The following is a 10343-nucleotide window of genomic DNA, read 5'->3' as shown; positions in this document are numbered from 1 at the left end:
GAGGATGCCATCTGCTCTGCCCTCCACTCGGCCCTCACCCACCTGGAGGGGAGGGACTCGTATGTGAGGTTGCTGTTTGTGGACTTCAGTTCTGCCTTCAACACCATTGTGCCGCAGCGTCTCATCAGCAAACTTGACAATCTGGGCCTCAGTACCTGCCTCTGCAACTGGCTACTGGACTTCCTCTGTCAGAGGCCACAGGTGGTACGTGTTGGCGACAAGATCTCCGCCAGCATCACGCTGAGCACAGGGGCCCCCCAAGGCTGCGTGCTCAGTCCGCTGCTCTTCACCCTCCTGACGCATGACTGCGCTGCCACCTGCAGCGGCAACCGCATAGTGAAGTTTGCTGACGACACGACTCTGGTGGGTCTCATCACCAAGGGAGACGAGACTCAATACAGGCTGGAGGTTGACCTTCTGACCGCGTGGTGCAGGGACAACAACCTCCTGCTGAACGTCGACAAGACCAAGGAGATTGTTGTTGACTTCCGGAAGGGTCACGCCCAACACCTGCCGCTGACCATCGACGGTGCTGTGGTGGAGAGAGTGAGCAGCGCCAGGTTCCTGGGGGTGCACATCAGTGAGGATCTCTCCTGGTCCACCAACACCGCATCGCTGGCGAAGAAGGCCCAGCGCCGCCTGTACTTCCTTCGGAAACTCAGGCGAGCGGGGGCTCCTCCGGCCGTCATGACTACTTTTTACCGCGGCACCATTGAGAGCGTCCTCTCCAGCTGTATTGCTGTCTGGGGTGGCAGCTGCACTGACTACGACTTGAAGGCCCTGCAGCGCATAGTGAAAACGGCTAGTAAGACTATTGGTGCTTCTCTCCCCTCCTTGAAGGACATTTACACCTCCCATCTCACCCGCAAGGCGACCAAGATTGTGAGTGATGTGAGTCACCCCGCTCACTCTTTGTTTGAACTTCTGCCCTCTGGGAGGCGGTACAGGAGCCTGCGCTCCCGCACCACCAGACTCTCCAACATCTTCGTACTCCAGGCTGTTAGGATCCTGAACTCGCTCCCCCTTTCAGCGTAGCGTCCTGTTCTTGCTGTCTGCTGTATGCACACTGGCTCGGTTTTGCCCCTCTTATTTAATGGGTTATTGGTCTATTATTTATTCATCGCTCATTTTATTTTATTTATTATTTATTATTTATGGTTTGTGCCTTCTTGTTTTTGTTTTGTGTCGCCTACTTGTATGTCTCGTCACCGTGGGATGGAGGAAACGGAATTTCGGTTTCTTTGTGTGTCTTGACATATGAAGGGATTGACAATAAAGCTGACTTTGACTTTGACTTTGACTTTAATGGTGTGAAATTTAGGGCTGAAATCAGCGTGTACCTTTAAGACCATTTGCATTTTTGTCCAGATTCTGCCAGTACCCAAAAACACGCACACGCAGGTGCACGCACACCCGCGCGCGCATGCACACACACGCGCATGCACACACACACACACACACACACACACACACACACACACACACACACACACACACACACACACACACACACACACACACACACACACACACACACGCACACACACACACACACACACACACCTCGCTGTCAGAATGTTTTTTTTTCCGACAGGCTCTGAATGCAGCATACTTGGGGGTTGTTCCACTGTTGCGGAAGGTGTGAGCAGGTAGAGACTGGTTCAGAGAGAGAGCGAGAAAGAGAGAGAAACCCCACCCTGCCAAGTCTTCGCTTCTCTTGCATGACTCGTCATAAAAATCAACACTAAACTTTGGGCTCAGGTAAGAACATTCGTAACTGAGCAAACTAAAGAACAAAAGAGCTTTGGTCCCCGTACAGGAGTCGTGATAGTCGTTGTTAATTGTACCCGCTTGTACAAAAGGGCGTGTACATTTCTATAAAAACACTTGTGAACAAATACACGCAAATATTCTCTGCTTCGTGAAGCAACATGGGCGTCCAGACAATTTGTAGTTAAATTATCTGTATTTCTGTTAATTAAAGTTTATTTAACAAATCCAGATTTGCTGGTGCGACCTGGCCAGAACGACAATTAGACGAACTAGACAATAACTAAACTAAATAGCAGCAACGAGTTATATTTGATAGCAGTTGCCAGCTAACCCACGTTGTTTGTGGCTTACGCTGTTAAAAGTCATTCAAATTACCGAAAAATAACAGTTGAAAATGTAGTAACTTTCTATGAGCTTAACATGTTACTAATGTGAACGTCACTTGACTGGTTCTGCTCCCTCCTTGTCAATGTTGAGCTCGCTCGATCGTCGATCTTTGCTGCCCACAAGCCTCAACACGCAAACGCCGTGATTCCCCATATATTTGCTTTTCTCAGCTTTCCCAGTATTTTTTGCCACCTTTCCCAGCTTCTACTGGACGTGTTGCAGCCATGAAATTCTAAGTTAATTATTATTTGGCAAAAAACAATTAAGTTTATCAGTTTGAACATTAAATATGTTGTCTTTGGAGTGAAGTCAGTTGAATATGGGTTGAGAAGGATTTTCAAATCGTTGTATTTTGTTTTTATTTACATTTTACACACTTTCCCAACTTCAACTGAATCTGGTTTGTAAAATGAGGGCATTTGATTAGCATGCCTCCTGAATGCCTCCTTGGTGAGGTGTTCCAGGCATGTCCCACCAGCAGGTGACCACCAGGACGACCCAGGACTTTCTGGGGAAACTGTCTCCCAGCTGGCCTGGGAATGCCTTCGGATCCCTCTGGAAGAAGTGACTGGGGAGAGGGAAGTTTGGGCTCTCCTGGTGAAGCTGCTGCCTCCACAACCTGACTAATAATAAGGATAAGATGGTTCCACCTGTGAAAATTCCAGAATACAGCAGCCTTCATTTAAGAAAATTAAGAAGAACAAACAGGAGGTCAAGAGGAAGACCAAAGAGGCGATTTATGGATGAAGTGAAAGAGGACATGAAGTTAGCTGGGATGAGAGAAGAGGATGCACAGGATAGGGGGAGATGGAAACAGATGGTTCGCCGTGGCGACCCCTGAGGGAAAAAGCCAAAAGGAGAAGAAGAAGAAGGAGAAGAACAAACAGGAGATAAAAACAACAGAGCTGCTGTAAGGGCTGCCGCTCTTCCAGCGCCGGAAGAAAAAAACGAAACAAAGTGCTTTACAAAAACATATTGCATAAATTAACAATATAACATAAAATATAACATAAAATAGTGGCAATAATACAAACATAACTATTCCTCCATAAGCCTTGTTGTGTGAAGCAGTTATAGATGAGATTCATCGTCTCCTTTCACCAGTGGATCAAATATGTTTTCAACAATTAGAATCAGAATCGCCTTTATTGTCGTTGTACACAGTACATCGAAATTTGAGCGCTGCTCCCTTTGGTGAGAATTCATTCATTAAATTAACTGTAACATCCAGATCGAGCCAGCAATCAGAGCTGTTGAGATATATCTTGAAGGCAAAAAAATCCACTCTTTTTAAATGACCAATTGACTAATAGAGTCTTAAACGTATCCCTTTGTGGAGTTCCGAGGTGCTCGTTAGGTGGGTGCAGGAATAAACACACACACTCGTCTATCGCATCAGTGACACAATCAAAGTATTTATTCCTACCAAAATGGTCTAATAACAGCAAGCCAATTTTCTGAGTTGAGCTCCGGCTCACATCCGTCCCTAGCCTCGAAGGTAGCGATGCAGAGTGACAAAGAATGCATTTCCCTAAAATAGACTTCATACACCACATTTCATCAAAAGGGTGGGCCTTGCAGTTTGTGTGTGCGTGAATGTGTTGTTGGCCGCCATGTTGATAATTGTGTTTCAGCCCGGTCCTGCTGTGGCAATAATTGAGGAGGGGTTGTGTCCGCCCTTCATGAGGCTGAAGTTTCACAGAGGAGGATCATTGGTGCATGGTTTGATGTCCTTCAACTGGACTGTCAAAAATAAGTTGTCTTAATTGGTGTGTGGTTTGAGGTCCTTCAGCTGGCCTGCCAACAAAAAAGTTGTCTTGTCCTCTCCGCAAGTTTGATGTCTGCCGTGGAGATTTCCCGCCGCAGCGCCACCTGAGGTCACGCTAGCCCAGGGGTGGGCAAACCTTTTGACTTGCGGGCCGAATTGGGTTCTAAATTTTGACCGGGGGGCCGAACCAGGAGCAGATGGATGTAGTGTTTGTGTGAAGTAATATAAACGACATGTGTGCACCGCGCTTTCTGACGCGGGTTAAGGGAGTAAATGCGCGGGCGGGCGTTTCTCTATCTACTGGGGAAATGCAATCATTGAAGGGAAAATGACCCAAAACAATGTATTATAATACAATTTATTCCAGTTTGGCGGGCCGGATTAAACAGCCCCGTGGGCCGGATGCGGCCCGCGGGCCGTAGTTTGCCCATGTCTTTGATGTGACTTTATTAATTCATGCTTGCAGTGGAGCCAAAAAGGCCCCACTGAAAAAACAGCAGAACTTTACAATAACAACAACAAGAAATGTAAAGATTAAATATCAAAAAAAGCAAGACATGTTTTTCAAGGCAGCAGGGCATGGAAAAAGTTCTGGGCATGGGCATGGAAAAAGTGTCAGTTCTGGTGGCCATGCTGTTTTGCTTGTTTAAATAATGTCTAAATAATGTCATTATACAGCCTGACTGCAGTATACAAGGTGGAGTTTCTCAGCCTGTTGGTCTTGGCCCTGGGTTCAGATTCAGCCAGCTTTTGTTGGTTCCTCAAAGTCCTGGCAGTGCAGCTGCCTCGTGTTGGAGGTAGCAGGTCCTGCAGAGGATGTTGCTGATCATGCATGTCTCTGACCAGCTTCACTGCAGCCTCCTCCCTCCTGGTCTGGAGTGATGGTAGGGGTTGTGAGAAGTTACCTGCTCTCCTTCTGATGATTTTGCAGGCACCTGTCTGGACTCGCTCGAGCTCTGCTTGTTGTCTTTTAGAGCAGCCCACCACGAGCACTGAATTGTACTCCAGACACTACCTAATGAAAGTGGTGTAGATAGTGATAAGGTTATCTGCAGGTAGCCCTTGTCTCACCATCACTGTTAGAGCAACCGCTTGGAGGCAGTTTTTATTGCGTTTTCAATGTGTACATCTCCAGTCAGGTTTTGGTGTAGGTGGTATCCTAGATACTTTGTAGTTTCCACAACAGGTACCTCCTGGCCCCCCAGCATCAGTGGGGCAGGTTGTGGTGGGTTTCGTGCAAAACATATCCGGAGTTCAACCGACTTTTCCTGTTGAGTATCATTTTATGCTTTGCTGCCCATTCGTCCAGCCTTTGTCCCTCCAGGCACATTGATGAGTCTGACATGATGCTGGATATGGGGATCGCTGCTCGATTGACAGCCCGATGTCATCTGGATAGCCAACATCAAGAGTGTCCGCAAACAAAGCATCCCGGGTGGCCATATCAAGGAGGAAGACATATGGGGAAACTACACCCCCTTGTGGCACCCCAGATGTGACTTCAATCCAGGGGCTATAAGCCCCATTTGCCACCACTCTTTGTCTCCTCCCTGTGATATAGCTGTGTAGCCAGGCTGTCAGAGATGGGCACAGTTTTAGGTCCAGTATGTTTTGCATCAGGATCCCGTGGTCGATTTTATCGAAGGCTTTGGACATGTCTGCCAACAGTACTCTCACCATTGTTGGTTTGGAGTCAGTTTCAGTGAGCCAGGTGTGCATTGCCCTGACTTAGGCCGTTGTAGTACTGTGCTTAGGCAGATATGCATATTGGTTCTTACACGCGTCAAGCACTGTGGGCATTAGTTTTTTTCAACACAAATCTTTCTATTATTTTCCCTACACAAGAGGTTAGTGAGATGGGATGCCAGTCTGATATTGAGCCAATGTTTTGGCCTTTGGGTATGGGACAGACGTTTGACTCTTTCCATATATCAGGGACACACCCCTGCTGGTATGAGCAGTTGGCCAGAGGTGTAATGACCGGAGCCAGGTCCTCTGCCAGTTCTTTAAGCAGCCAGGTTGGAATACCGTCTGGCCCACTTGCTTTCCGGGGGTCCAACCGAGTGAGGGCTAGCTTCATCTTACCTATACTGCAGATGTTACTTTGTGTAGGTCTAGGTAAGGGGAAAACACAATAGGGCATTGTATTAGTCCATGATTTGGCAAAGAAGTTGTTCAGAGCTTCTGCAGCTTTGTTTTCTTCTACTCCCTGTATTCTGATTTTTGCATCAGATGATGATTTACCGTTTTTTTCCGTGTATAATACGCCCCCATGTATAATACGCACCCTAACAATGGCATGTTGATGCTGGAAAAAAGCCTGTACCCATGTATAATACGCACCCAATTTTTTTTTTTTTTTTTTTTTTTTTTTTTTTTTTTTTTTTTAAAAGTCCCAATGATCGTCACACACGCAGGGAGGCAATGGGTCCCATTTTTATAGTCTTTGGTATGGTCTTAACTAGGCTGGATGTATTTTTTTTTTTGGCGTTGATTTCTCCGACTGCCCGTAAAGGCACCACCGCGATCAGATGAAAAGAGAGGAAAGTGACGTGCGGACGTGAAAAAGGCGGCTCTGTATGGGAGAGACGTTGAAGAGGAATAAAAACACCCTTGGAAACCAAAACTTGCCCATCGTCGTGACTCGGAGCCGCAACAAATGTTTCGGATTTGTGTAGGGTACATTGTGACAGCAAACGAGCAGGTGATCGAGCAAGCGTCTGATACGAGAGCATTGCGTTCGTATGGAGCGTGTTTGAAGTGAACAGCAGAGACGAAAGGAACAAGGCAAAGTGTTGTGAAATAAAATATTACCTGTAATACGCATTTTGTTATTTGCTGATTGTATTAAACTATCTCATTGTCAGTCAAGAAGAGAAGAGGACTATTATCCCTTCTTTGACGAAATGACCAGAGCACAGTACAAACACACTATTGTTCTTTCGGTATTTATTCAACCCACATTCTTTCACAACATGACAAGAAGAGAACAATACATAAATCAATACTCGTACCAGTACCATGATTTTCTTAAAAAAAAAAAAAAAAAAAAAAATTAAATTAAAAAAAAAAATGTAAAAAAAATTGTACCCATGTATAATGCGCACCCCAGATTTTAGGACAATAAATTAGTTACATTTTGCGTATTATACACGGAAAAAAACGGTAGTTTGTCCTAGGCCTTTATTTATAAAATCCCACCACTCCTTGGGGTTCTTTTTTTTTTTTAAGTTTTACATTTCATTTTTATAGTATGTTGTTTTTGCCTTGTGTATGAGTCTTTGGACAGAGTTTCTAATTTCTCTCCATTTTCCCACTTTCCCCTATTTATTATACGCTTTTTGTCTTTTCTTTATAGCCTGTTTTATTTTCTCCGTCATCCATGGTTTAGCCGCAGTTATTTTTTTCTGTCTCACAGGGATGCATATGTCCATTGCTGTCTAGATATAGTTGTTAAAACTTGACGCCTTGGCAGTGATGTCCTCAGCCTCATAGACAGCAGACCAGTCGGTCATAGCGATGCATGTTGACAGAGCCTCTTTTCTTTCTGTCGTCACTAACCGGCCCCTCCTACGTTTCACCCATTGTTTCTGCCCTGTTGAATTTAAGGGGCTCATCACCAAACACTTGCGGTCACTGGAACCCAAGGGGGCAAGGGTGGTTGGGGGGCTGTAAAGTTTAGCCATCTTGGTAAAAATCAAGTCTAGAGTTGCCTGCCCTCGGGTCTGACGTTTGACTGCCTGCCGAATCTCAGGGTGGGAGGAGTTTAACATTTTTGTAGGCAGTTTATTAAAATTTCCACATAAATACAATCTCATGTGGGGGAAAGACGCTTTAATTGTGTCTTTAGTATTTATTAGATATTCCAGAAGTTTGTCTTGGCACAGTTTTTTATTTGCCCAGGGCGGGTGGTACAGATTCCCCACAAATATAGTTGAGACACTGCTGGGGGTTTGACGCGGTTGTACCCATGCACACTCAATGTCATCGTTCTCCAAATCCTTTCTCCTTTTTGCCTGCAGTCTGTCATGACAGTACACAGCCACGCCCCCTCCACTTTTGCCGTTCCTGTCTCTCCTAAATAGTTGGTAATCCTTGACTGACTGATTCATCCGGTATATTATTGTGAGCCCACGTTTCAGTAACGCACCCGATGTCTGCATCTAGGGTTTTCAGCAATATTTCATATTCATACGTCTTATTTATCAATGACCTCGCGTTGCAGAGTTAACTTTGGCATCCGCGGTTGCTCTCGTTCAGGTTTCACACACCGTATTGCAGACAGGGCACTCCCTTCCTTTGTTTGGGATTCGGTCTGTGTCCTTCTATGATTATTTTCTGCCTTCTGTTTTTACCGGCTTTAGGTCCTCTTGCGCGACTTCTTTTGTGGGATATCCTGATGTTTGACAGCTTTTGTTTCATATTCCCATTTAGCTGGGCAGCGTGTTTCCTTAGGCTCATTAGGAAATGCGGAGAGTATTTGTAAATATTCAATCCTTCCAGCTCCTTTCAACTTTATCGATGGCCACGCATGAAGCAAAAACTGTTCCACGCAGGCTGCCGTGAAAAGAGACTTTAAAAAACACGACTAAAAACTAATTAAAAAAAATTTAAAAGTCGGAACACACGCCGACAACAAACACTGCGGCTACCTTAAAGCGCCACCCCTCAAAAGTGTCTGCGCTAGCCTCTCCAGACCTTCTCAGTAAATGCAAATGAAAAGTAATTATCATAGTACAACGTATGGTTAGCATAAATGTAAATTCCTACAAGCTGCATTATTTGGAATCAACCTCCCATCTATCCAAGACTTGTACCTGTCCAGGACCAGGAAACGTGCAAGTAACATCTCTACAGGCCCTTCTCACCCAGGTTGCAGTCTGTTTAAAGTACTCCCATCCGGACGGTGTTATAGAGCTCTGTATGCCAAAACCAGCAGACAGAGACAGCTTCTTCCCCCAGGCTGTTGCTCTGATGAACTCACACCACTCTTAGAGTCTCAGAGTCATTGCTGTGCAATAACATCCTGCTCTCCACACCTTTTTTTGAATTGTCTACACTGTTTGTACTATGTGTCCTTTCTGCATCCATTGCAGCCTGGTCATCCTGGAAGAGGGACCCTCCCATCTGTGGTCTCTTCTCAAGGTTTCTCATTTCCCCTAGTTGGAGTTTTGAGTTTTTCCTTGCCCTCCTGGGAGTTTAAGAGCAAGGGATGTTTGAGAATACTTGTCATTTTTCACATGCCCTGAGTGTTGTTAGTCACCTAAATGTTGAACAGAGGCTGTGATGTACCAAAGTCAAATTCCTTGTTTGGCACGCTCAAACATGGCGAATAAAAACTCTTGAATCTTGAATTTTGTCTATTCTTATTTAAAGCTTGTTTGTTTGATCTGCAATGCACTGATGGCATTGGCAAAGAAAGGCAATCTCGAGAACAGGGAGCGGCATTTTAAAACAGTACTCGTGAGCTACGATTGTGACGTTTGTGCACTTAACATGCTACAAAAGTGCGTCCTAACCAGGGGTGCAACAGTACACGGTAAAATATTACACCAGTCATTCCACTCTGCACGGGACAATACGCTCGAATGGACTGTGGGTTTTTGGTACTTGATTTTACATGGATGCATTTACAGGCTACCGTGAATGTGTATGTGCCTGTCCGAGCTGGTGAAAAGCTCTGCCTCCGCAAGGTCATGTCCAATCGCTGTTGTGCTTAGACCGGCATGCTCTTGTGCTGTTGTAACTGTAGGCAGCCATTTTGGCCTGGCCCATGCAGCCATAGTTGCCACATCCGTGAGAAACGAAGATAACATGAACACAACTATTTATTTTCATTCCTTGTAAAAAGTATTGTTGTTAACTTGGGGTGTATTCATACCAGAAATGTCCTTTAGTCCGCTTTGTTTGGTCCGAACAAAAAGTGGACTTAATTCTTTTTGGTTTGATGCGGTTCCTATTTAGACTGTACATTTTGCAAGTGAAGTATACACATCCACACTTGTGACGATCTGTGCTCCCATTGGACAGCAATGACCAGGGCGGCACGCAGAGCGCAGACCCGGAAATGGAGGAAAACATGCAAGTCCTATGCGTTGCATTCCTGCTCTGCATATTTGTGCTGTTGCTTCAGATCAACGCTGTTTGTATTCACACCTGAAGTGAACCGCACCAGAGTTCGTTTGGAAGCGAACCGAGACCAGCGGGTCTCGGTCTGTTTCTTTAATCCGCACCAGGATTTGTTTGCATGTATTCACACCTGCACAAAAGGTCTGGACTAGCGTTACAATCGAACCCTGGTCCATTTGAAGTGGACCAAACAGTCAGGTCTGAATACACCCTCAAGGTCAGTTGGCAAATCAGCCACCGTCTGTTGTCTTCCGGGTTAGAGCACGCTGGCGTCAGATTTGTTGAC

The 10343-nt window shown here is 45.5% G+C and overlaps 1 protein-coding gene across 4 annotated transcripts in view; it reads left to right on the top strand.

The window, feature by feature from the left end:
- Positions 1 to 1615: 1615 nt before the first annotated feature.
- LOC119119497 (deoxyribonuclease-1-like 1) overlaps positions 1616 to 10343 on the top strand; it is a 52590-nt gene continuing 43862 nt past the window's right edge. For all 4 annotated transcript variants that reach the window (XM_037245932.1, XM_037245929.1, XM_037245930.1 and 1 more), the window contains exon 1: positions 1616 to 1761. The gene's annotated coding sequence lies outside the window, so the exon portion shown is untranslated. The remainder of the gene's footprint in view (positions 1762 to 10343) is intronic.

The sequence above is a fragment of the Syngnathus acus genome, chromosome 2 (genome assembly GCF_901709675.1).
Source record: "Syngnathus acus chromosome 2, fSynAcu1.2, whole genome shotgun sequence".
NCBI classification, from domain to species: domain Eukaryota; kingdom Metazoa; phylum Chordata; class Actinopteri; order Syngnathiformes; family Syngnathidae; genus Syngnathus; species Syngnathus acus.
This window is presented reverse-complemented; position numbering and strand designations above follow the sequence as displayed.